The sequence below is a fragment of the Furipterus horrens genome, unplaced genomic scaffold, assembly GCF_987537825.1.
Source record: "Furipterus horrens unplaced genomic scaffold, mFurHor1.1.pri manual_scaffold_5, whole genome shotgun sequence".
Classification (NCBI taxonomy): domain Eukaryota; kingdom Metazoa; phylum Chordata; class Mammalia; order Chiroptera; family Furipteridae; genus Furipterus; species Furipterus horrens.
The window spans coordinates 175,986,439-176,013,649 of NW_028327175.1; the positions used below are offsets into that span (position 1 = coordinate 175,986,439).

General features: G+C 41.5%; 1 protein-coding gene, 1 non-coding gene and 1 pseudogene across 4 annotated transcripts in view; 2 read left to right on the forward strand and 1 right to left on the reverse strand.

Moving 5' to 3' along the window:
- The window catches only part of BMPR1A (bone morphogenetic protein receptor type 1A), a 172,244-nt gene that overhangs the window by 82,672 nt on the left and 62,361 nt on the right, over nt 1–27,211 (forward strand). The window lies entirely within an intron of this gene.
- On the reverse strand, nt 1,504–5,859 carry LOC150010416 (ATP synthase F(0) complex subunit f, mitochondrial pseudogene; annotated as a pseudogene).
- Nucleotides 6,374–6,535, forward strand: LOC150010417 (U1 spliceosomal RNA). Its single transcript, XR_016511605.1, has one exon. It is a non-coding gene; the product is annotated as a U1 spliceosomal RNA (small nuclear RNA).

Here is a 27,211-nt window from a genome sequence, read left to right on the forward strand (position 1 = left end):
TCTGCTATAGGTCACAACTTTTATTACTTAGATTATTGCAGGTCCCATTATGTCTACTCTGTCAGTGACCCTTCAAAATGGTGGCTGGTTATAATTGCTAAAAGAAATCTCTAAAATAGGAGGTTAGTGGCACAAGCTGTAGTACCCACTACTGCAGCTAGTCGTGAGGCCATAGTGATGTTTCCCATGAGATACTCTATAAACCTTGCGAAAATGGTGCTCGCAATAGGGTACACTGTGGCAAGGGAGGTAAGTCTGCATTTGGAGCGTGAATTCTGCACCTGCACGTGTCAGCTGGCATTCCACAAGGCAGTAATTATGTCCCCTTCATAAGAAGGAGCCAATGCTGTTGCCCTGTGTAAAGCCTTCCTCTCTGTCACTGTGGCTCCTCCACTCATAGCCCTGTTGGTCAAGCATTGAGGTGGCTAAGAGCAGAAGCTGGCTGACATCCAGTGATAAGTTATTCCATCTGTAGTTGGGATGTAGTTAAATGCCTTCTCTGTTGTTGGTGCTTTGTTGTGGGCATTAACAAAAACCTAAAGATTGGCATCATGTGCCATCAACATGGCTGTCCTCCAGATTTCTTGTCTCTTATTTTATAATTTGGTCCTTTCATTTCCCTAAGCAATCAGTCTTACTGTTCTCCACTCCCAGGGAGTCCATGTTTTTTCTTCTCTGGTCATTTCTCCCCTCATCATACCCACTGAGAGAATTTTCACCTCATCATTATCTTTCAGAGCCAGCCATGTAGGGATGTAGAACAGTTGCAGTCCATATTTGACTTGTATCTGTTAACCAGACCCCCATATTTTCTTTTTTGTCCCTGTTCACCAGGAACCTATCATAGAGTCATTGTTGTGAGCAGAAATAGACATCAATGTGATAGGGGTAAGTGACAGGAAGTTCTGGGCCCTCTTGTAGTTTACTAGTGCCCTCTGGACCTGCCTAGGTCCTATTACAAATATACTGTTTGAATCATACAATGGATTGCTGGTCCACCTGACCATGTGACTTGGTGGATCATGATGGGTAGCTCTAGTCACAAAACCTTTGATATTCCATGATGGGTTTCTGTATTAGGGCCCAATATCATGCCAGGAGCTACACTTTTCATACAGTATTAGAGAAGGCACATCTTTGCCTCAGAAGATCTAGAGGTCTGTGGTACAGACTTGTTAGAGAATCTACACAGAATCTCTGTTTACCACAATTATCTCTAGTATGTTTGAGTCTGTTGAGTCTGAGTTTGCACTGGAGCTTGATCTTCTGCGAGCCTCTTCTTTTCTAGGTCCTAATCAAAATTGGAAGCCTTCTGAATCACCCAGTCTCATCTTTTTAAAAATTAAAAAAAAATTTTTTTAATGTACCAGTCATAATCAAGTGTTAATTTTCAGTTAGTGTATAAAAGTATTCAGCAAAAGTTGAGAGCCTCAAAGAAAGGTGCAGGTGAGGAATGCAGAGTGCACCCTTCGTGCTAGGCCCTTGTCAGTGGTTTTTGTATAGTCATTCATGTTTGAGTTCCTTGTAAGAAGAGCAGTAGTTGAAAAGCATGTCAGCTGCCGGCACCATGGAAACCCCAGAAATGCTCCCTTTTTTCACATTGACATAATTTTTGTCCTACCAATAGTAACCTCTTTGAAATGCTCTGACAGTGCCTTTGTGGGTGAAATCTCAACATCATTATCTAGTTTGGTAGCTCCTTTATTTTGACATCCACGAGTTTCTCTTCCTTCACTGGTATGACTGACACCAACTAGGTGTCCTGTGTGTCTACTATCACCCACTGTCATTTGTTAGTTCTGTTCAACCTTCACTCCAGTTGATGAACTCCCTTTAAATGAACGGTATATTTTTACACCCGCACTTGGGGATTTTTGGTTCCCTAAGCACTTATTTAGTTATGACTGGAAGCATCTGTTGTTCAGTGGCAAACAATAGGCATTGAAGGAAGAATTATTTCTATCCTGTGGACTGATAACAAAGGATCCAACACATTATTACCTATTTCTTGATGCCCTGGGAGGAGTCCTCAGTGCTTCCATGCACTCCCAACTGCAAGGTCCTTTTAGCATTGTAGCAGATGAAGGTTCCCTCTAGGTCTTCCAAAATCTGTTAGATCTAGCAACCTATTGAGACTCACATTGTAGCAAAGCAGTTATAGATCTAGGCCTAAGGAAAAGCTGAGTTATACCTTTACTACCGGTCTCTCCTTGGACCACATTACACATTTAGTCCCACACCTATTCTCCTACGGTGTTGCTCTTTGGTTATTATGCTCCTCCCAAAAGGAGACAAAAAAGTTTATTCCCAATCTCTTCAATTCAGACTGCCTCTTCATAATGATACTATAATTCTTCTTCATTTAAGTTTGGTAGATGTGCTTCTGGTTTTCTTATTTGATCATTCTCCAGTTTGGATGCTTTTAGATTTAAGTTTGTTTTATGTTTTGCAATTGTATATGGTACCATAAGGAGAGCATGCCACAATATTTATGGTAGCATCTTTTTATATTCTATATTGACATTTCAATTCATACCTTCTTCCTCCATCCTAATACTTCTTTCAACTGTTTTTTATTTCCAGTGTAGGTCTCTCAGATAGAATATCCAGTTTCTCTGACATCCATCTACTTCTTGCCTTTTCTTTCCTTCTTCCTTTTCTCCCTTTCTTCCTTTAGCTAACCTCTAGGGGTTAGGGGAGGCCTGATTCTCTTTTCAGAACAACTTTTAATATTTAAAAGATTACATAAGCAAGACATGAACAAGTTCTTATATACAATGTTGACAGTATATACCAAAGCCTAAGTTCTTCACTGCCCTGCCACCCCATTACCATTCTCATCACCTCTTTCATCCCATTTCCATCTTATTGACCTCTACTTTAGAGTCAGGTTATTGCTCTACCTATGTATTCTACTCTCTCTTGAATTAATTTTGTTTTTTTAATATCTTTTAAAAATTATGAAATACTTTAGGGTTTTCAGATTTAACCTTATTAAGTGACATAATTTGTCTATTAAAGTTAGTGTGAGAATTAAGTGTATATATAGCAAGTATGTAGAATGTATTAAATTTCTTATTTCATAGTATAAAAACAGTATTTTAAGAAAAAGCCAATAAACTTAGAGCCAAGGTCATTCAAAATTTGGAATAAGCCAGATATATTTTGAGATGAGTGCTTTGGAGTTTACTATGGTCCTCTATTTTATGGCTCAGATCTAAATTTCTTTTCTCTGGCATCTAAAAATAACTAGAGGGGGACTTCCAGCCAAGATGGAGGCCTAGACAGACTCACTGTGTCTCCCTCCACAACTAAGAAGGAATACAACTACCTCAAAGCTAGAGACAACCAGAAGTTCCAGAAAATTGAGCTGCATGGAAGTCCAACAAATAAAAATATAAAGAAGAAATACCCATCCAGACAGGTAGGAGGGTGGAGCCAGAGCAGAGAGGACTCGATGTGGTGGCGGCAAGAGCGGCAGCAATGGCAGGCTGGCAGAAAACACAGTCACATGTTTTAAAAAGTCAGGAGGAACACCTGGGGAGCACTCCCAGCACAAGAGCCGACCACACAGCTCACGGTCCCAGCACCAGGGAAAATAGAGCCTCATTGCTTCTGACTGTCCAAACCAGTGGGGGTTGGGGCAGAGGAAGAAACTACCAGTCTCTCAGCAGAGTCTGCTTGTTTAAAGGGCCCCATGGTCCTAGAATATCCGCAGACCCCACCCACTCTGGGAACAACGGCCAGGGTAACAGCTAGAGAGGTGCCAGTGCCATACAAAGTGGGAGAAGTGCCTGAAACAGGGGCAAGTGCTGAAAAAGTGGCATTGTTCCCTCTCAGACCCCTCCCCCCCACACACAGCGCCACAACGTGGTAAAACGGGTCAGCCTATACTGACGAATATCTAAGGCTCTGTCCCTTACAACGTAACAGGTGGGACAGCTCTACTAAGACACAGACGCAAACAACACAGGAACGTGTCATGATGAGGAGACAGATAAGTATGGCCCAAAAGAGGGAACAGATCATAGTTCCAGTGGGAGAACTAAGCAACGAGGAGATAGCCAACCTAACAGATGAAAATTCAAAACACTGGTGATAAAGATGCTCATGGGCTTGACAGATATGCTTGAGTACAGCAGACGCATCAGGGAAGAAGTGAAGGCTATGCTAAATGAAATGAAGGAAAATCCACACAAAACCAGTGGTGAAGGGAAGGAAACCAGGATTTAAATCAGTTATTTGGAACATAAGAAATTAAAAAAGTGTCAACCAGTACAGAATGAGGAAACAAGAATTGAAAAAAATGAGTAGAGGCTTAGGAACCTCTGGGACAACTTTAAACCTGCCAACATCTGAATCATATTGTGCCAGAAGGAGAAGAGGAAGAGCAAGAAATTGAAAGTTTATGTGAAAAAATAATGAAGGAAAACTTCCCAAATTTGGCGAAGGAAATGAACATACAAGTCCAGGAAGCACAGAGAGTCCCAAACAAGTTAGACTCAAAGAGGACACACCAAGACACATCATCATTAAAATGCTAAAGGTTCAAGATAAAGAGGGTATCTTAAAAGCAGCAAGAGAAAAGCAGAGAGTTACCTACAACGGGGTATCTATAAGATCATCAGCTGATTTCTCAGAAGAAACTTTGCAGGCAAAAAGGGACTGGCAAGAAGTATCAAAGGTGATGAAAAGCAGGGACTTACAACTGAGATTACTCTATCCAGCAAAGCTATCATTTAAAATGGAAGGGCAGATGAAGTGCTTCCCAGACAAGGTAAAGCTAAAGGAGCTCATCATCACCAAGCTATATTTATATGAAATGTCAAACAGAATTATTTAAGAAAAAGATCGAAATTATGAACACTAAAATGACAACAAACTCACAACTATCAACAACTGAATCTAAAAAATAAAAACAAAATCCAGCTAAGCAAACCAGAATAGGAACAGAATCATAGGTATAGGAGTCATTTGGAAGGTTATTAGCTGTGAGAGGGAAGGGAGAGAAATGGGGAAATGGTGCAGGGATTAAGAAGCATAATTGGTTGGTACAAAATAGGGGAAAGTTAATAATATAGGAAAGGGTGAAGCCAAAGAACTTATATGCACAACCCATAGACATGAACTAAGGGGTGGGATTGCTGGAGGAAGGGGGGTACAGTGCTGAGGGAAGCAGAGGTAAAAAAAAAAATTGGGGCAACTGTAATAACATAATCAATAAAGTAAACTTTAAAAAATAAAAATAAATAAAAATAGGGTGGTGGTTATGGGAGGAAAGTTCTTTTTTTATATATATAGAATTTTTATTTTGTTTTTCAATTACAGTTGTCCCATTTTATGGAGCAAAGTTCTTGAGCTAGTACTAGAGATTGTTGGGTCAGTAATAATATTACTGAACAGCAAGTGGTGTTCTACTGCCTGCCACCTAATCGGCAAACTGGAGACAGGCTTGGTGAAAAAGGAAAGGGATCGTTTATTCAAAAGCAACATAATTTTGGAAGAATGGCAGGCTTCTGCCTTAGAGTCCATTCCGTTTAAACCTCTCAAAAAAAAAATAACCCTGCCACCCTTTGCCAGATCAGACCAATCCTCAGCTGCACCTGGAGTTCCTTCTCCCATCTAAAAATACCACCCTTTGGGAAACACAGTTGGCTGCTGCACGATCATCCAGGTACGTTAGCTGGTTTTTGGTCGCAATCTGGGTTCAGGCAACTTTCTGGGGAGTGCATGTTCAGTGGGTCCTACTTGTACGCTGCCCTTACTTCCACATACTGCCCGCTGGCCCAGGGCCTGCACCCCATCCCTCTGGCCAGTGTCTCCATGCACCCAGCTGAGCAGTACCGTGCAGTGCAGCATCCGTTAACTGGCACCGCCACTGCTTCTCGCATGGGAAGAGGCTTGGGATCGCTGCCACACCACATGGTGTCCAGGGCCCAGCAGCCTGGGCACGCTCAGGCCCCCAACTAGGCGAGCAAGGGAGCACAGAGGCAAAAAGCCCCTGGTGAACGGAAGCGTCCAAATTCCCATTCGGTCCAGGCTAGTGTCCATCATGCTCGTTAGCCTATGCAGAATCTCTGCCGCTCTTCCTGCCACCATGATCCAGAAGTAGAGGGAGGAGGTGTTTCTAGCCCCACACAGAGTTATCTGCCTGGGGTGTGGCATCATGCACTGGTTTGTTTACTCTCGCCTCCACCTAGAGAAAGGTATGGAATGTCAAGCACTGGCTGCAGCTTCCCCGCCATCTATGGCACTTGCCAACCCCTCTCCCACTTCTGGACCGCAGCCTCTTGCACTGCCTTGGGGTTCCCTACGCCACTCCACAGTGATTTTGCAAGGCCCTCCCCTCCCCCGCAACAGTAACTAGTTATATATACTTAACTGGCAGGGGAGATACCATGATAATAGAGGTGGTTTTCCCAGGGTGAGGCTTCTCCATTGCATTCCAGATGTGCTGATCTTTGCAATTACCCCAAATGTCAGCAACAACTGCCTAATTTGTACTAGTGGGGGAATGCATTTGTGCTCTCCCCTGGCTTATTACTGTTGCAAAGGACAGAACTAAAGGCTTGCTGCTGCCCCATCAGCCCTTCCATAGCGAGGCAGCAGCCAGAGTGGCTTGGGTGGGACGTGGCATGATGGCTGTGGTGGCTTCTGAGCAGCAAGTTTCCATGTAAAGCTGAGCTGCAAGGAAAATAGGGGTGGGGGAACAGACATCTAGCCAAGATGGAGGCATAGGTAGGTGGACACCCTTTGCCTCTTAGCACAGTTGTAAGAAGGAACACAACTAACCTCAAAATGAAAACCTAGAACTGCCAGAAAACCAAATTGTATGGAAGTATAATAATCAAAGATTTAAAGAAGAAACATTCATCCAGACAATGGGGGTGGAGATCAGGAGCTGGGGCAGAAAGGACATGGTGTGACTGTGGCAGCTGGTGGAACAGGCAGTCCCACATTCACAAGTGGCAGATAAAAGCTGAGAGGGACACCTGGGGAGCGATCCCAGCACCAAGTTAGATTGCAGTCCAGGGTTCCAGTGGCGGGTAAAATAAAGCCTCATAGCCTCTGGCTGTGAAAACCGTTGGAGGGGCAGGAGAAACTGCCCATCTCTTGGCCGTATAGAGGGCCCCATGGTCTAGAATGTTTGCAAACCCACCCACTCTGAGAACCACTACCAGAGCAATAGCTAGAGGTTCGCCAGTCAAATATGGGAAGTGGGTGAGGTGACTGGGAAAGGGTTGAGTGCCAGGCAAGTGGCATTGTTCCCTCTCTGACCTCTGCCCCATGTGCAGTGCCACAAAGCTGTGACGCAGGTCGCCCCTGCACTGCCTAATACCTAGGCCTCCGTTCCTTACAACATAACAGGTGCACAAAGACAGGGAGTCAAAACAACTTTACCTAATATATGGAAACAAACACAAGGAGGCTGCTAAATTGAGGAGACAAAGAAATAGGGCCCAAATAAAAGAATAGATCAAAAGAACAGAGAGAGCCAGCTTGTCAGATGCCGAGTTCAAAATACTGGTGATAAGGATGCTCAGAGAACTCACTGAGTATGGCAAACGCATAAGGGGATAGATGAAGACTACATTAAGTGAAATAAAGAAAAATCCACAGGGAACCAATAGTGAAGGGAAGGAAGCTGGGGTTCAAATCAATGAGTTGGAACATAAGGGAAAAATAAACAGCCAGTACAGAATGAAGAAAAATAATTTTAAAAAACAAGGAGAGAATAAGAAGACTTTGGGAAATCTCCAGAAGGGCCAACATCCAAATCATAGGGATGCCAGAAGGAGAAGAGGAAGAGCAAGAAATTGATAACTTATTTGAAAATATGATGAAAAAAAATTTTCCTAATTTGTTGAAGGAAATAGATGTTCAAGTCCAGGAAGCACAGAGAGTCCCAAACAAGTTGGATCCAAAGAGGACCACACCAAGACACATCATAATTAAAATGCCAAAAGTTAAAGATGAAGGGAAAATCTTAAAAGCAGCAAGGGAAAAGAAGAGTTACCTACAAAGAAGTTCCCATAAGATTAATAAGCTGATTTCTTAAAAGAAACTTTGCAGGCAAGAAGGGACTGGCAGGAAATATTCAAAGTGATGAAAAGCAAGGGCCTACAATCAAGATTACTCTATCGAACAAAGCTATCATTTAGAACAGAAGGACAGATAAAGTGCTTCCCAGACAAGGTAAAGCTATAGGAATTCATCATCACCAAGCCATTATTATATGAAATGTTAAAGGGACTTATTAAGAAAAAGAAGTTCTAAACTATGAACATTAAAGTTATAACAAACACAACTATCAACAACGGAATCTAAAAAACAACAACAAAAAACCCCAACAAACTAAGCAAACAAGTAGAATGGGAACAGAATTATAGAGGTCATATGGACAATTATCAGTGGGGAGGGGGAGGGGGGAAACAGGGAAAAAGGTACAGAGATTAAGAAGCATAATTGATAGGTGCAAAATAAACTGGGATGTTAAGGATAGAAGCCAAAGAACTTAAATGCGCAACCCATGGATGTGAACTCAATGGGGGATTGCTGGAAGGAAGGAGGATACTGGGCAGAGGAGGGCAAAGGAGGGAAAAATTGGGATAAATGTAATAGCATAATGTTTCTTAAAAAAATAAAATATACTGTAAAAAATACTGTAACTGGCTATAACTGTAATTTTTGGGAGAGGTCGTTTCAGTTGTCAATGTGTAAACAACTTAAAAATATGCTTTGTGATTTTTATAGTTGCTTTAACTCCCTAATTATGTTTCCCTTCACAAGATATTAATATTATATTTATTCCTTTCATTCAGTTACTAAACATTTATTGATTTGCTTAGTAATGTGCTAGAAAATGGAGATTATAGTGACTGATATAAGACAAGTTTAAAGAAAACACCTGACTAAATAAGCCTTTTAAGTGGAGTCGTCATGTCTGTCTCACTTACTATTTTATTATCAGTGTGCGGCACTTAACCAAGTATTTAATAAATAGTTTTTGAATAATGTTAGTTAAGAACTGTGAAGCAGTGATGCAATCCTAACTCAGCCTGAATAGGGATCGGTGATTGTTTACAAAGGTTACTCATAGACCAAGTCCTGAAGAATGAATTATAGTTATTCTGGTGGAAAATAAAGGGAGGAGCACAAAGGATGTGCAAAGGTTGGAAATCTAAAAGAGAATGCTTATAAAGGTAGAGGCTACAGTGATTTCAGTGTAGTTGCATCATTGTTAAGGTATGGAGGAGTGGGAGGATGGTATTAGTCCAGAAAAGGCCAGATGATAAACAGTTCTTTTGTCTTGCTAATTCCATCCTATGAAGTGAGAATACTTCTGGATTTTTAAGTAGAGAGCATGGCATGGTCATTTGGATTTAGAAGTTAGGCTAGGTTTTAGGAGTTAGCATTTTAATTAAAAGTGACCATTTTTTACTAGTCTGTAGTTCAAGTTCTAATACAGTTCAAACAATTATATCAACCATATTTTATGTCAACAAATGCACTTAAGTTAAAAATGAATAGCAAACAGTATATACAAACCCACATTTGGAAATTTAAAAGCATATCTTCTATAAATCCCACTGGTCAAAAATAAAATAATGCAAATCAGAAAATACCTAGAATTAAATAATAAAGAAAATAGGGTATATTAAAACGTGTGACATAGTGAAGCCTTCTGTACTCATATTACTCATATTTAAATATGAATTGGAATAAATGATACAAGAAAAAAGTTAACACTTGTAGAGCACTTGCTGTGTACTAAACATTGTTTCATGTACTTTACAAGGTTTTTCTCATTTCATCTTCACACCCACCCTGTAAGGTAGGTCTGTTGTTATTTGTACTTTATAGATGAGAAAACTAAGGAACAAAGAAATTTATCCAGGCTTCTATCTAATGAGTGATAGGTTTGAAATTAATAAAAAACATTTTTTAAAGATTCAGTGGATAAGATTAACAAAGCCAAAAGTTGGTTTCTTGAAAAGAGTGATAAATAAAACATCTAACTGATCAAGAAAAACCCATAAAGCACACATAGTATTGGGAATGTAAAGGAGGTCATAACCTCAGATGTAGAAGATAATTTTTAAAAATAAGAAAATACCTTGAATAAGTATACAAATAAATTTTATAATTCAAACAGAATGACAATTTTCAATCCAAGGCTTCTGGAAAAAGTAGTGGCATAGGTACATGTGGTGCTTGCATCCTCCCACAACCACATCAAAAATACAACTGAACTACAGAACCACCATCATTCAGAATTGCCTGAAATTGAGACCGATAGGAGAGGCAGAAACACTGCTGGTCCCACACACATGCGTAGAGAATAAAAATCAGGAGGGATATCTTGGCTGCAGAGGTATCCCCTTCGGAGTGAAGAGTCCCAGACCCACATCAGGCCCAACAGCCCAGGGTTACAGTGCAAGGAAGAGAAGGCCCTATAACTTCTCTTCATGAAAACCAGTGGGGACTGTCGCTGAGAGAGACAAAGGACTGATGGAACCCTAGGCAGTTTCCCTTAAAGTGCCTGCACACAGACTTACTTGGACTCTCTCTGTCTGAGTTCCAGCACTGGGGCAGCAGCTCAAATGCACCAAGAACATAGAGGAGGAAATAAAGTGTCTGCAATGTCTGGAATCAGGGCAAGAACTGAGGGGAAGGAGAAGGGCAGTGAAGAGCTGCTTTCTCTCAGACAAAAGTGCTGGCAAAGACAGTTCCATTTCTGAGCCCTTGCCCCACGGAGCTAGCAGGCAGGAACCATATATGAGTCTTCAGTGTCAGTGTAGCCCCTAGCCTGATGATTCTGTAAGAAACCACCACCACCCCACCCCTCAACTTCTAGGCCTACCCAAGTCCTTCCCAATGGCTTTTCCATACAAATGGCCTATCTTGGCTCATGCTTCAGACTTTCCTAAAATCTCTAAAACAGCCATCTCACTTCAGTATGCCCTGTACCTCTCATTAAGTGGCTCCAGGCCCAGCATTAGCAGCCAGCCTTGTTTCACAGCTTAGCCTCTCCAGGGTACCTTTAAGCCCAGCACAAGTAGCAAGCATCTGCAGATCGCTTTGTAGCTCATACCAGGTGGCCCCAGGCAAAATACAGATGATGGCTGACCTTGCCCTGCACCTCGTGGGAGGTCCTAGAGCCAGCGTCCCAGTGGACAGCCTCAGACCACATTGAAGCACCAACCACCTCTACAAACGACACACTCATGGGGTAAATTCAGTGGGCACCAAAGCCCTGCTAAAATAAATCTCTGTTGGGTGGACCCCAACACAGCTAGTCACAGCCAGTTCTCACAGCCAGTCAGGCTGAGGGTAGATCCATCCCACTGACATGCCAACAGTAATCAAAGCTCAACTACAACAGGAGAGCATACACAGTCCACAGTGGGGGGAAGAGGGTTGCACCTGGAATGCCCAGCCAGGTGAACAGAGTTTGTGCTGCTGGACCCTACAGGACATCTACTACAGTAGGTCACTCTGCCAAGCCTGGGAGATGTAGCAGCTCTATTTAATGCATAGACACAAATACAGGGAGACTGCCAAAATGAGGAGACAAACATTTCCCAAATGAAATTCCGAACAAATCTCTAGAAAAAGAACTAATCAAAATAGAGACAAGCAGTCTATTAGATACAGAGTTCAAAACACTGCTTATAAGCATGTTCAGTGAATGAACTTAGAGGAAGAGTACATGAACTTAGAGGTTTGACACAGTAAAAAGACATGGAAACCATAAAAAGAACCAGTCAGAAATGAAGAATATGCTAACTGAAATGAACAATTTTCATGGAATTAGAACAGCAAAAAGAAAAAAAAATCCCCAAAAATGAGAAGTGTAGGGATCCTCTGGGACAACTACAAGCATATTAACATTTGCATCAAGCGGGTACTGGAAGCAGGAGAGGGAGAACAAGGAATTGAAAACCTATGTGACTTCCAGCCAAGATGGAGCCCTAGACGGACACGCTGCATCTCCCTCCACAACTAAGAAGGAATACAGCTACCTCAAAACAGGAGACAACTGGAAGTTCCAGAAAACCGAGCTGCATGGAAGTCCAGCAAACAAAGATATAAAGAAGAAATACCTACCAGACAGGTAGGAGGGGCGGAGCCGAGGTGGAGAGGACACCGTTGGTGGCGGCGGTGGTGGCAAGCCGGCAGAAAGTGCAGTCACACGTTTTAAAAAGTCAGGAAGGATGCCTGGGGAGCGTTTCTAGCTTCTCACTGGACCTAGCAGCTCACGGTCCCAGCACCGTGGAAAATCAAGCCTCATTGCTTCTGACTGTGCAGACCAGTGGGGTTTGGGGTGGAGGCAGAAACTGCCAGTCTCTCAGAAGAGTCCGCTTGTTTAAAGGACCCCCACAGCCCTGGCTTCTGTGTCTCAGTGGATTGGGCATTGGCCTGTGAACCAAGTATCGCTGGTTCGATTCCCAGTCAGGGCACATGCCTGGGTTGCATGCCAAGTCCCCAGTTGGGGGCGCATGAGAGGCAACTACACATTGATGTTTCCCTTCCTTTCTCCCTCCCCTTTCCTCTGAAATTAAATAAATACAATCTAAAAAATAATTTTTAAACAATAAAATTTTAAAAAAGGGCCCCCATGGTCCTAGAACATCCTCAGACCCACCCACTCTGAGAATGACAGCCAAGGTAGCAACTAGCGGGGTGCCAGTCTGATGCAGAAGTGGGAGAGATGCCTGGAAAAGAAGCAAGTTCTGGGCACGTGGCTTTGTCCCCTCTCGGACCCCTATCCTACATATAGTGCCACAGCGTGGTGAAACAGGTCGCCCTGCACTGCCGATCCCTAAGGCTCCGCCCCTTACAACGTAACAGGAGCAACAGCTCTACCTGGGATGTGGAGGTAAACAAACAGGAGCCTGTCAGAATGAGAAGACAGAGAAATATGGCCCCAAAAGGGGGACAGATCAAGATTCCAGTGGGAGAACTAAGTGATGAGGAAATAGCCAACCTCACAGATGAGGAGATAGACAACCTAACAGATGCAGAATTCAAAACACTGGTGATAGAGATGCTCACAGGCTTGAGAGATATGCTTGAGTATGGCAAACGCATAAGAGAAGAAGTGAAGGCTATGCTAAGTGAAACGAAGGCAAATCCACATAAAACCAATGGTGAAGGGCAGGAAACCAGGGTTCAAATCAATGATTTGGAACATACGGAAGAGAAAAACAGTCAATCAGTGCAGAATGAGGAAGCAAGAATTGAAATAAATGAGGAAACTTCCCAAATTCTGCGAAGGAGGTGAACATACAGGTCCGGGAAGCACAGAGGGTCCCTGGCGAGCTGGACGCAGAGGGGACCACACCAGAACGCATCATGACTGAGATGCCAAAGGTGAAAGATAAAGACAGAGTCCTGGGGGCAGCAAGAGAGAGGCGGAGAGTTGCCTACAGGGGGCTGCCTATAGGACTATCAGCTGATTTCTCAGAGGACACTTTGCAGGCAGGAAGGGACTGGCAAGCAGTATTCAATGTAATGAAAGGCAACCTGCAACCAGGATTACTCTATCCAGCAAGGCTATCATTTGGAATGGAAGGGCAGATGAAGTGCTTCCTAGACAAGGTAAAGCTAAAGGTGTTCATAATCACCAAGCCATTATTATATGAAATGTCAAAGAGACTTATTTAAGAAAAAGAAGATCAAAACTGTGAACAGTAAAATTACAACGAACTCACGACTATCTAACAACTGAATCTAAAAAACAAAATCCAACTAAGCAAACCAGAATAGGAACAGAATCATAGGCATGGGGATAATTTGGAGGGTTATCAGCTGGGAGGGGTGAGGGGGAGAAATGGGGTTATTGTTCAAGGATTAAGAAGCATAATCGGTTGGTACAAAATAGGGGGAAGTGAAGAATAATATAGGAAACAGTGAAGCCAAAGAATTTATATGCACGACCCATGGACATGAACTAAGGGGGGTGGGATTGCTGGAGGGAAGGGGTGTACTTGGTAGAGGGGAGCAAAGGGGGAAAAAATTGGAACTACTGTAACAACATAATCAATAAAATATACTTAAAAAAAGAAAAGAAAACCTATGTGAAAAAATAATGACAGAAAACTTTCCTAACCTGGTTAAGAAAATAGACATACAAGTCCAGGAAGTTCAGAGAGTCCCAAACAAGATGAACTCAAAGAGGCCCACACCAAATTGCATCATTTATAAAATGCAAAAGGTTAAAGGCAAAGAATCTTAAAAGCAGCAAGAGAAAAGCAGTTAGTTACCTACAGGGGAACTCCCCTAAGACTGTCAGCTGATTTCTGAACAGAAACTTTGCAGGCCAGAAGTGTTTGGCAAGAAATAAATATTCAAAATGATGAAAAGCAAGGACCTATCACCAAGATTACTGTACCCAGCAAACCTGTCATTTACAATTGAAGGAAAAAGAGTTTCCCAGACAAGAAAAAGCTAAAGGAGTTCATTACCACCAAACCAGTATTACATGAAATCTAAACAGGTCTTCTTTAAGAAGAAGAAAAGAAAAATATAAAAAATACGAACAATAAAAGGCAAAAATACATAACTCTTAACAATTGAATTCAAAAAACCTAAAAAACAAATGAGCAGAACAGAAACAAAAGCTTAGAAACAGATGACATTTTGATGTTGACAGATGGGGGGAGGGTTGAAGGGATGGGCGAAAACAGTGAAGGTATTAAGTAAGAGAATAATCATGGGGATGTAAAGTACTTCATAGGGAACATAGTAATATTCTAGTAACTATGTATGGTGTCAGATGGGTAGGATATTTATTGGGATGGTCACTTAGTAAGTTATATAATGTCTAATCACTGATGCATAAGCCTGAAACTAATATAATAATGTATGTCAACTGTCATTGAAAATTAAAAATTGATTTAAATCTCTCTTTAAAAAATAAAATGAAAAAAAATTTTTAAAGTAGCAATAAACTTTAAGTAAATAGACAACTTTTAAAATACTAATTTGTAGTGAAAGATCTGACCCATTCCTCACACTAACAGATTAAGTCCTTGGCACATAGGATCTTAAAGGTGAGTTCAGACTATTCAAGTGGCAGGTATATCCAAATATACCAACTGTTTCAGAAAATAGGAAAGTTCTTCAGTTTATTATGTGCCTCTAGTATAACCTTGATTCCAAAACCAGACATGGATAGCATGTGGAGAAATTTTAGGCCAGTATTACTTGCGAACATAGATAACAAAACCTAACAAAATACTAACACAACAAATCCAGCAGTGTATTTAAACAATATCAAGTCTACAATACTAGGCCACTCAACTCTTCTAACAGACTGAAAATCCAGGAGGATTCCTACAACTCCATTCAGATTTGACAGTTCACTAAAATGACTCACAAAAGTTAAGAAACCAGTATACTTATGATAGCTTTATTGTAGAGGATACAGATTGGGATCAGCCAAATTAAAGAGATACATCGAGTGAGGTCTAGGAGAGTTTCAGAGGGGAGCTTCCATGCCCTGTTCACTGCAATCGAGGTTTGTCATCCTGCTAGCACATCAATATGTTTGTTACAGAGCGAAAGGGGGTTCTTTCACGTGGCACCTTGATGTAAAACCCAACAACTAGTGTTGAGGAAAACATCTTTATTTACAATATTCCAACCTGGGGAGGACAGTGAGCACCAGCTCAGAGCCCTGTTTTCCCACGGGACCCAGCACTTCCCTTGCTCCCCAAAAAGCTAGAAGCCAAAAACATGCCCAGAAGTTTCCAATCCCTTATCTGTCAGCTGTCTCCTTCAGGATCTGGGGTACGATATCATCAGCCTCTGTATAACTGTCCAGGAAAACATGTGCCATGTTGCACTGGATCACGCATGGTTCTTCCTTTGCCCTTTCAAAGCCTCATGGTATTATTCTCCCTTCTCAAAACCGCATGGAGAACTTAACTAAAATAAATGTCTGCTGCCTATTTTTAAACCCCTGACGGCGGCCTCCTCTGGCACAGTGGGCGCAGTAACTGTTACAGAACCCCTGGGCTACTCCAATTGAAACAGAACCCACGGGCTGTTTAGTTAGGGGCCTGATTGCCCACTGCCAAATTATAACTCTCAATACCAGAGTTTAGTGAAAAGAAAAAAGAATTGTTTATTTAACAGTTATATAGATTTAGTTATTTGCGGATTTTATGTTCTTTAAAACACCCATAAACACATATCCTTGCTTCCCCCTACCAGACCAGGCTAGTTTTAGAAAAGTTAGAGAAACCCTTTTCCTACTTTCCAAACACAGTTCAGCTTTACCAGTAGCTGCTAATCATTCAATTCTGATTGGGGAGACCTCGTGGATTCTCAGCCTCCTTGAAAACTGTATAGTTAGTCCTTTTGTAATCCTCATGGTCACTCTGTTCCTTTTCAAAGCAGCAAGGTATGTCCCTTCCTTAAAACTGCATCGTCAGTCCCAGGTAAATTCACATAGTCAGCCTCAGCCTCAGTCAAATCCGCACAGTCAGCCAGGCTAAAATGTCTGCCGCTTATTTTTAAATCCCTGACTAAGACCTCTGATGCAGTGGGTGTGGTAACCAGTTCTGACCATTCACAGAACCTCCGAAGGCTCTGTGTGCTTTCTCCATACCATCCCCTGGTCCAAGACCCCTCCCATCTACCTGAGGCTTTGGATGCATTAAAGCCACTTTGCATAAAAAAGACACTAGCCACCAGCCTCAGGCATGTGGAGGCATTCTAAAAGCTGCTTCCTTCTCCCCATCCCCCAGCCACAAAGTCTGGGGATTTTTGGACTCCCCTGTTTCTGTAACATAACCAGTTCTGACCATTTACAGAACCCTACGCAGGCCCTGTATGCTTTCTGCACCATCCCATGGTCCAAAACCCCTCCCATCTGGCTGGGGTCTTGGAAGAACCAAAGCCATTTGCGTAACAAAGATACTAGCCACTAGCCACAGGCATGTGAAGGCATCTTAAAAGCTGTTTCCTTTTCCCCATCCCCCAACCTGCAGGCTCTGGGGATTTTTGGACACCCCTACTCTGTAACATGTTTACCAAACTGGGAGCTTATCCAAGCCAGGTGTACAGAGTTTTTGTTTAAGTTTTGTTGTATAGGCATGATTGAATTGGCTGTATGATCTCCCATAATGAGACTTGTGAAAAACAAAGATATTCCTGTTAACCCAGAAATTCCAAGGATTTAGAGGTTTCCTCCCAGGAACCAGGGACAGAGACCAGACAAATTCCTTATTACTTAATAATGACGAATTGAAATTTATTTCAGGAACCCAGTATAGAGTGTTAATTGTATTAATGCATAATGATTTAACCCAAAAGTTACCGACTTGAATCAACAAAACTTACTTTAACGTTCAGGAATTGAGGAGCAGTATACTGGGTGGTTTTGGCTCAGGATATCTTGTGAAATTGCAGTTAATAAGTCAACCGGGGCTGTAGTCATCTGAAAGCTTGGCTGGGGTAGGATCCACTTCCAAGATGGCAGACTTGTGTGGATATTGACAGGAAACCTCAGTTCCTCATCCATGGGCCTCCACACAGTCTCCTGAATCTTATCACATCATGAAAACTGGATTTCCCCAGTGATTGGTCCAAGAAAGAGAGCAAAGAGGTAGCTGCATTACCTTTTAAGATCTAGTCTCAGAATTCATACTTTGTCATTTTCACTTGATTCTGTTTGTTAGAAGTGAGTCAGTTTAGCCCACACTTAAGTAGTTAGGTTCTACCTCTTGTAGAGGGGAATATTAAAAAATTTGTGGACATATTTAAAAACCACCACAGGTGGTTTACACTTTAAGAAAGCTCTTAACATGGATTATTATTAATGTATCCATTAAGATATTGAAGGAGGATCACATCTGTGATTGTATCAATAAGCACTTGATGAAGTTCTGTCCCATTTGTGATGAAAACAGAAAAATTGACTGTAGAACGGGGAACTTTAATGTGATAGAAGTATCATTAAATTTGTAATTGTCTTGGGAAGAATTAACATACCTGATATTGAGGCTTTCTATACATAATTTAATGCATCTTTACATATGTTAAATTTTATTCTTGTGTCCTTCAGGAATATTTAAAAATTGTTCTTATGTGAGTGTTGTGTATTTGGAAGTGCAAAATGATATAATCCCAATATCTACCAAAATTACTTCTGAACCCAGAATCCCACTTGAGAATCTGTACTACAGATTTATATGCCCAAACAACAATAAAAGCATCTATTTGAGTTTATTACAGCATTGTTTATAATACCAAAACAGGAAAACAACCTGAAATGTCTATCAACAGGAGAATAGATAAATACAGCTTAAGCTATTGTTAGGATGAAGCACTATATAACAATGAAAATGAATTATAAGGAACTATGTATTCATCATGGAACTCACAGTGTTGAGTGGAAAATAAAATAATACAAATACACATACTTTATACATCTATAGAAAATTTAATACACAAAGCAATGCTGTATATTGTAAACAAGTGAATGTCAAGTCCATCCCATGTCACAAAACTTCATGAAAACACTCTAAATTAGAAAGTTTTAACCTGAAGAAGTGTTCTGACACTTGAGTAAAAAAATCTAGATGTTTCCTCACAAGAGGGAAAACTTACTGGATTTTCAGGTGCTTCACATTAATAAGCAGGAATTTGTAATCTTGAGGGTGTTCTTTCTTAGGCCTACAGGTTTGCAAGGTTTAGTTTCCTATAGTTTGTCATTTACGCTTGTTAGGTAAGAATGATTAATGATCTGATTTTTATGCCCTCTGGTCTTATTCAGGCCTTTGGTGACTTAAAATTTATGTTAAAAAAATTACCATTGAGCCCTGGCTGGTGTGGCTCAGTGGATTGAGTGCCAACCTGCAAACAAAAAGGTCGCCAGTTCAATTCCCAGTCAGGGCACATGCCTGGGTTGCAGGCCAGGTCCCTAGTTAGGGGCGCACAAGAGGCAACCACACATTTATATTTCTCTCCCTTGCTCCCTCCCTTCCCCTCTCTCTAAAAATAAATAAGTAAAATCTTTTTTAAAAATTATTGTTGAATCTTGTGTCTACTTACTGAAAGGTTGCAGTTGAGTTTAAATGCTACTTTGAAATTCCCTTTTTCAGACCACATTGCTTGTACCAAAGAAAGGACTGACTGTATTTTCTTTTTGTCTGTGATTATTTCAGTGATTATTTAACTTGCTATAACTGTGTGGTACTATAAGAGTATAAGCCTTTGTTTGCCTTAAGCAATATTTTTGATCTTGGGAAGTGATACTTACACAAGCCTTTTGAATTTATATCTCAAACTTGAGTGAGTGCAGTGAAACAGTGGAAAATTTTCCTCACTGGGTCTGACATAAGTCCGGGCTCAAAGCAAAAGGAAGTGTGGTTTTTGTATCATTTCAGTTACGTTGAGATAAGGAAATGGAATAGTTTATCCATAGCAGTCTTTCTGGAAAAGATTTGTTTGTATATGAAAGGAAAAGGAATTGGTATACCATTTTAATTCCTTCTGCTATATTCAGTCAGTCCCTCAGCAAATATTTATTTAGTATCAGTTATGTGCCAAGCACTATATAGGTGCTAGAAATACAGAGTGAAAAAGACTAATACCTTTGCCCTATGGAGCAGATGGCAGGCAATAAACAAAATAAATAGTAAATTAGGTATCGAATTACAGTATGACAAATGCTGAAGAGGAAAAATATCAGGGAAGGAGGATAGGAATGGTACGGATGGGGATGGTATTATTACTATTTTAAAAGGTGGGTGGGAACACTGGAAATATGAAAAGGGATATTTGAGTAACCCCTTGGAAGAGATATGGTTTCAAGTCATAGAGAAATCTTGGGGAGAAATGTTACAGGCAGAGAGACCCACAAATGCAAAGGTCCTGTAGAAGGGCTGTACCTGGCATGTTTAAGAAGTAAGGAGGCCAGTGTGGCTGGAGTGGAGTAATTGAAGGCTTGTGGGATATTATAGAGTCATGGTAGGGTTTTGAACAGAAGAGTGATGTGCTCTAAGGTGCTTTTTATTATCACTTTGGCTGCTATGGTGAGAATATGCTATAGGTGGATAAGGGTAGAAGCAGGGAAACCAGTTAGGAGGCCGTTTCAATAATCCAGGCAAAAGTTGTTAGTGGCTTGGACCAGAGAGATAGCACTTGGAGGAAGTGAGAAGTGCATGGGTTCTGGATATATTTTGGAGATAGAATCAACAGGATTTGCTGGAAGAAAGGATATGGAATATGAGAAGGAAGGAGGGGGTAGTTAAGAATGACTACAAGATTTTAGGCCTGGAAAACTGAAAGAGTAGAGAGGCAGTTGACTGAGGTGGTAGAGACTCTGAGCCTAGAGGATTTGGGAGTTGAGAAGAGAAAGACCAGAAGTACAGTAACCAATTATATAGCTGCTGGTCACATTAAGTCCATTTTTATATTATTTGAGCTACCTTTTTTTTTATTAAACATGTTTTATTGATTATACTGTTACAGTTGTCCCAGTTTCTTTTCTCTCTGCTCCTCTCCAATCAGGGATTCCCCCTCCTTCCATTTGCCCCCCCCCCCCACTTAGTCCATGCCCATTGATTGTGCATATAGTTGTTCTCAACATCTTCCAGTCTACTCCACTCCCTCCTACTATGCTTCTTAATCCCTGCATCATCTCCCTCCCTTTCCCCCCTTCCCCCTCCCCATGACCTCCCCGCAATATGTTCCCTATACCTATAATTCTTTTTCCACTCTCGTTGCCTACTTAGTTTGCCTTTGTTTAGATTCCCTAGCTTCTGCTGTTGGTTTTTGTGATAACAGTTTTCATTTTAATGTTCATAGTTTTGATCCCCCTTCTCCTAAACAAGTCCCTTTAACTTTTCATATAACAGTGGTTTGAATTTGATTAACTCCTTCAGTTTCACTTTGTCCTGGATGCACTTTCTCTGCCCTTCTATTCTGAATGACAGCTTCGCTGGATAGAGTAATCATGGCTGTAGTTTTTGATTTTCATTACTTTGAATATTTCTTTGCCAGTCCCTTCTTGCCTGCAGAGTCTCCTTTGAGAAATCAGCTGATAGTCTAATTGGGACCCCTTTGTACATAATTCTTTTCTTCTCTCTTGCTGCTTTTAGGATTCTCTCTTTATCCTAAAATTTTGACATTTTGGTTATAATAGGTCTTGGTGTGGTTTTCCCTGGGTCCAGTTTTTCTGGAACTCTCTGTGCTTCCTGGATCTGTAAGTCTATTTTCTTCCCCAAGTTAGGGAAGTTCTGCTTCATTATTTTTTCACATAATTTTTCCATTTCCAGTTCTTCACCTTCTGGCAACCCTATGATTCAGATGTTGGCCCACTTATACCTGTCCAATAAGTTTCTGAGCCTCTCCTCATTTTGCTCATTTCTTGTTTCCTCTTTCTGCACTGGTTGACTGTTCCTTCCCTATGTTCCGATTTGTTGATTTGATCCCTGGTTTTCTTTCCCTCACCACTAGTTTCTTATGTGTTTCTGTTCATTTCAGCATGACTAGCCTTCATTCCTTCCCTGTCTTGTTTAAGATCTGTTGTTGGGTCTGTAAGCATTTTTATAACCAAAGCTCTGAATTGAGCCTCAGAAAGATTTCCTATCTGCTGAGCAGTTAGATTAGATATTTGCTGAGCCGTTAGATTAGATATTTGCTGTCTGGTCAGCTGCGTGATTGGGATCTCTGTCATAATCTGTGCCATCCTGCCAGTTTTGTGTTTACCTTTGCTTCCTGGGCGGGGCTGTCACACCTCCTACGCTACAGTGGGGTGGAGCCTCATGCACTCTCACATCCGGGCCACCCTTCTCACCACATCATGGGATTTTCTGTGAGTGTGGGAGTCCAAGATGGATCCCTGCCATTCACATTCTGCTAAGAGATCGGGAGTCTCCTCCTCTGTCCCCACCCCATCTGGGCCTCACAGTCTATGACAATGGGGGTCTGCCTTCCCCGGTGTTGGAATCGCAAGGTGACAGGTCTAGTCTGCAGCCGGGGGGTGCACCCCAGGCACTTCTTGCCTCCCCTTAAATACGGGTATCTGTGCTTACCGCCGTCCCACAGCCATCACTGCTGCTGCTGCCAGCACACCTCGACCTCTCCGCCCCAGCTTCGCACCTCCTACCCATTCGGACGAGCACCACTTCTTTATAACTTCAAATGTTGGACTTCCATTTATTTTCTGGAACTTCTGGTTATTTCTGGTTTTGCTATAGTTGTATGCCTTTTTAGTTGTGGAGGGAGACGGAACATGTCAGTCTAGGCCTCCATTTTGGCTGGAAGTCTCCTGTCTGTGTTTGCCTCTGTGTCTTAGATAGAGCTGTCATTCCTGTTACGGTGTAAGGGGCAGAACCTTAAGGATTCATCAGTACAGGGTGACCTATTTCACCACATTGTGGTGCTGTATGTGGGGAAGGGGTCTGAGAAGGAACAATGCTGCTTGCCCAGCACTTGCCCCTTTTCCAGGCACCTCTCCCACTTCCGCATGGACTGGCGCCTCTAGCTGTTGCCCTTTCTGTCATTCCGAGGGTGGATGAGTCTGCGCACATTCTAGGACTGTGGGGCCCTTTAAACAAGCGGACTCTGCCTCCGCCCCAACCCCCACTGGTTTGCGCAGTCAGAAGCAAAGAGTCTTGATTTTCCGCAGTTATGGGACGGTGAAGTGTGCAGTCTGGTGAGGAGCTGGGTACGCTCCCCAGGTGTCCCTCCTGACTTTTTAAAACGTGTAACTGTGCTTTCCACCAGCCTGCCGCTGCTGCCACCACCACCCCATGTCCTCTCCGCCCTGACTCTGCCCCTCCTACCTGTCTGGTTGAGTATTTCTTCTTTATATCTTTGCTGGATTTGCATGCAGTTTGATTTTCTGGAACTTCTGGTTGTTTCTAGTTTTGAGGTAGTTGTATTCCTGCTTAGTTGTGGAAAGAGAAGCAGCATGTTTGTCTACGCCTTCATCTTGTCCGGAAGTTTGAGCATCTTTTCATATATCTATTGGCTATTGTATGTCCTCTTTGGAGAAGTGTCTATTCGGGTCCTTCATCCATTTTTTTTTTAAATTATATTTTATTGGTTATATTGTTACAATAGTTCCAACTTTTTCCCCTTTGCTCCCCTCCATTCAGCAGCCCTCCTCCCCCAGCTATCTTCCACCAAATCCATGCCCATGGTTCGTACATATAAGATCTCCCGCTTCACCCTTTCATATATTCTTCTTCTTCTTCTTTTTAATAAATAAATGATTAATTATTTTAACAATAAAAATTAACAATCCCTCCCTCTCAGATATTAAGACCCTTTATAATCTTATAAAGGACAATGGGCAAAGGTCTCAAGCTCCTCTAACTGCTTCAAGCTGGACATGGTCGTCGTCCTACCTACACTTGGGTCCAGAAATCCCTAATAAGAGTGGGGGATGTGGAGGGGAGGGTGGCCTTCCCACATGGGGAAGGATCGTGCAGACTCCACGTCAGTTGGCTGTCCCCGGACAATGGCGTGCTTGGTTTAACAGGCTGGCATCCTTTTTGTATTCTGGGGGCAACAGATTTGGCAACAGGGTTAAAAGACATCATTCAATCCATAACTACTAGATGACAAAAGGCAGGGATTAATTTTTCAATGTCCCACATTGGGGGGAAAAAGGGGAGGGGGCTTCTTTGGAGGAAGGTGTGCCAGACACATCTCACCTGTCCAAAACCCTTTAGCCCATTATACTTAGTTTGGGCTGAGGGAAATATTTTAGGTTTCCCCCCCTCTCTGACCTCTGGACCCTTTCGGTCCAAGCCATTAGGATAGAAAAGAGGAACCAGTTTTAAAGTGAAGCCCACAGACCACCCTATTCTTCATCAACCCAGCCACTTAGTTCAGCCAAACCATTGAGTCTCAGGAGGCAGCGCTGCAGACAGGATTAAGTGAGGCCTATACGTACAGACAGTCACTAAGGTAATGAGAACATAGGCTTATGTAACCCTTTGAAAACAGAAAACACATGTTAATTTATGTAACATAACCCACAAACAAGTCTCTAAATCTGTAAGACTCTCTTATTGGAAAGACACCCAGTTGCAAGGTATTTGACATTCTCTTGCCTGTAAATTAAATATCTTGGATGATACCACAGACATAGTTTAACTTTCAAGTGAAAACATATTTTAAATAAAAAGAAACTTTAAAGATGGTTAGCTGCACTACTTTATAGTCTACCACTGATCATTGTGATTTTCCTTGAATAATGATTTTTCTCACTAAGATTGTGCTCCTTGTCATTAAAGGGACTGCATTAAGTCCATTTTTAATTTATCCTGTTCATTTGCATAAACACAACAAGAGCAGCAAATGATCACTTATGATCTTTAGTTCTGCTTTGCTGGAGCTTACGTAAGGAACATTTAGGGTGACCTTCAGTCTGCCCTTCAGGGCATAGAAGCTGAGCCACATACCTGGCATTCAGCCTTGCCTGTACACACCTGTCTTTTCCAAATCCTTCTGGTTTTCCATTGTGCCTTAAGGTCCCTTCTAGCCATCTTTCAGGAAAACAACCTTCATTCCTTCGCTGGAAAGATTGCTGTGGACCGCACAACCAACCACGGTACCAGGCCTTTTATCTCATGGGCTTTTATTACCTTCGAAAGTCATTCCCAGTTCCTCAGGGCTTTTTGGTAACAACCAGAGCCCAAGGACGTCTCCTTTAGGCATGACATTCCAAAGTCTTGGTCAAAAAACAAAAAAACAAACCTCTATTAACAACTGGTCTTATTAGTTTTATGCAAGGAAACTTATGTCATTACTTCTTTAGAATGCCAAACTCTGGAGGGATCAGATAGGGAGAAAAATATACAACGTGAAGGAAAATCTTTGTCCTTCTGATATTCACTGAATTGGCATTTCCATTCTTCATATTTTCATTTTTTCCCCACTAAAAATTTTTTGTTTGTTTTTCTATTACAGTTGTCCCACATTTTTCCCTGTTGCTTCCCCTCACACTGCCCACCCATTCTCCCATAGTCAGTCCCCACCCAGTTGTCCATGTCCATGGGTACTGTGTACATGTTCTTTGACTAGACCTATCCCTTCTTACCCTCTTCTCTCCCTCCCCCCTCGCCCCTTGTCACTGTTAGTCTACTCCTTGTTTACATACCTCTGGTTCAATTTTACTCGTTTGTTTGTGTTGTTCATTAGTCTCCTGTAATAGGTAATCGCATAAGGTATTTATCTTTCGTTGCCTGGCTTATTTCGCTAAGCGTAATTCTCTCTAGTTCCATCCATGTTATTGCAAATGGTAGAAGTTCCCTTTTTCTTTCTGCTACATAGTACTCCATTGTGTAAATGTACCACAGTTTTTTGATCCACTCATCTACAGATGGACACTTAGGTTGTTTACAGCACTTGGCTATTGTAAATAGCGCTGCTATGAACATAGGGGTGCATAGGTTCTTTGGAATTGGTGTTTCAGGATTCTTCAGATATAATCCTAGCAATGGAATTGCTGGTTCAAAAGGCAGTTCCATTTTTAGTTTTTTGGAGAATTCCATACTGTTTTCCATAGTGGCTGCACCAGTTTGTATTCCCACCAGCAGTGCACCAGGGTTCCCTTTTCTCCACATCCTTGCCAGGATAAGTTGTTTGTTGATTTGTTGATGATGGCCATTCTGATTGGTGTGAGGTGGTATCTCATTGTGGTTTTTATTTGCATCTCTCTGATGGCTAGTGATGTTGAGTATTCTTTCATATGTCTATGGACCCTCTGTATGTCCTCTTTGGAGAAGTCTTTGTTCAGGCCCTTTGCCCATTTTTTAATTGGGTCGTCTGTCTTCTTGGTGTTGAGTCATATAAGCTCTTTATATATTTTGGAGATCAGTCCCTTGTCTAAGGTATCATTGGCAAATACGTTTTCCCATATGGTTGGTTCCCCTTTCATCTTGCTGATGTTTTCTTCTGCTGAGCAGAAACTCTTTAGTTTGATGTAGTTCCATTTGTTTATTCTTTTCTTTATTTCCCTTGCCTTAGGAGAATGTATTGTTGAAAATGTTGCTACACGGAATATCTGAAATTTTCCTGCCTATGTTTTCCTCTAGGACTTCTATGGTACCACAGCTTCCATTTTAGTCTTTGATCCATCTTGAGTTTATTCTGGTGTATGGTGTAAGTTGGTGGTCTAATTTCCTTTTTTTGCATGTCCCTGTTCAGTTCTCCCAGCACCATTTATTGAAGGGGCTCTTTTCACTATATTTTATGTTCCTTCCCCCTTTGTCAAATATTAGTTGACCATATAGACCTCGGTTTATTTCAAGGCTCTCTATTCTGTTCCATTGACTTATATGTCTGTTCTTATGCCAGTACCAGACTGTTTTGATTACCGTGGCCTTGTAGTACAGTTTGATATCAGGTATTGTGATTCCTCCTACTGTGTTCTTCTGTCTCAAGATTGCTGTGGCTATCCGTGGTCTTTTTTGGTTCCATATAAATTTTTGAAATAATTTTTCTAGATCTGTGAAATATGTCATTGATATTTTAATAGGGATTGCATTGGTAGTATGGACATTTTAATGATGTTGATTCTTCCCATCCATGAACGTGGTATATGCTTCCATTTATTTGTATCTTCCTTAATTTATTTCTTCAGTGTTATGTAGTTTTCTGAGTACAGGTCTTTTAGCTCCTTGGCTAAGTTTATTCCTAGGTACTTTATTTTTCTTGTTACTATGGTAAATGGGATTCTTCTTCTAGTTTCTCACCCTGATATTTTATTGTTGGTGTACAGAAATGCCTTCAGTTTCTGAATATTGACTTTGTATCTTGCTATTTTGCCAAATTCACTTATTAGGTCAAATAGTTTTTTCATGGAGTTTGTAGGATTTTCTATGTAAACAATCATGTTGTCTGCAAATAATGACAGTTTTACTTCCTCTGTTCCAAGTTGGATGCCTTTTATTTCTCTTTCTTGTCTGATTGCTGTGGCTAGAACTTCCAAGACTATGTTGAATAAGAGTGGAGAGAGTGGACATCCTTGTCCTGTTCCTGACCTCAGGGGGAATTCTCTCAGTTTTTGCCCATTGAGTGTGTGATGTTGACTTCAGGTTTCTCGTATATGGCCTTCATTTTGTTGAGGTTTGCTCCCTCTATTCCCATTTTGCTGAGAGTTTTCATCATAAATGGGTGTTGTACTTTATCAAATGCTTTTTTCAGCATCTATGGATAAGGTCATGTGGTTTTT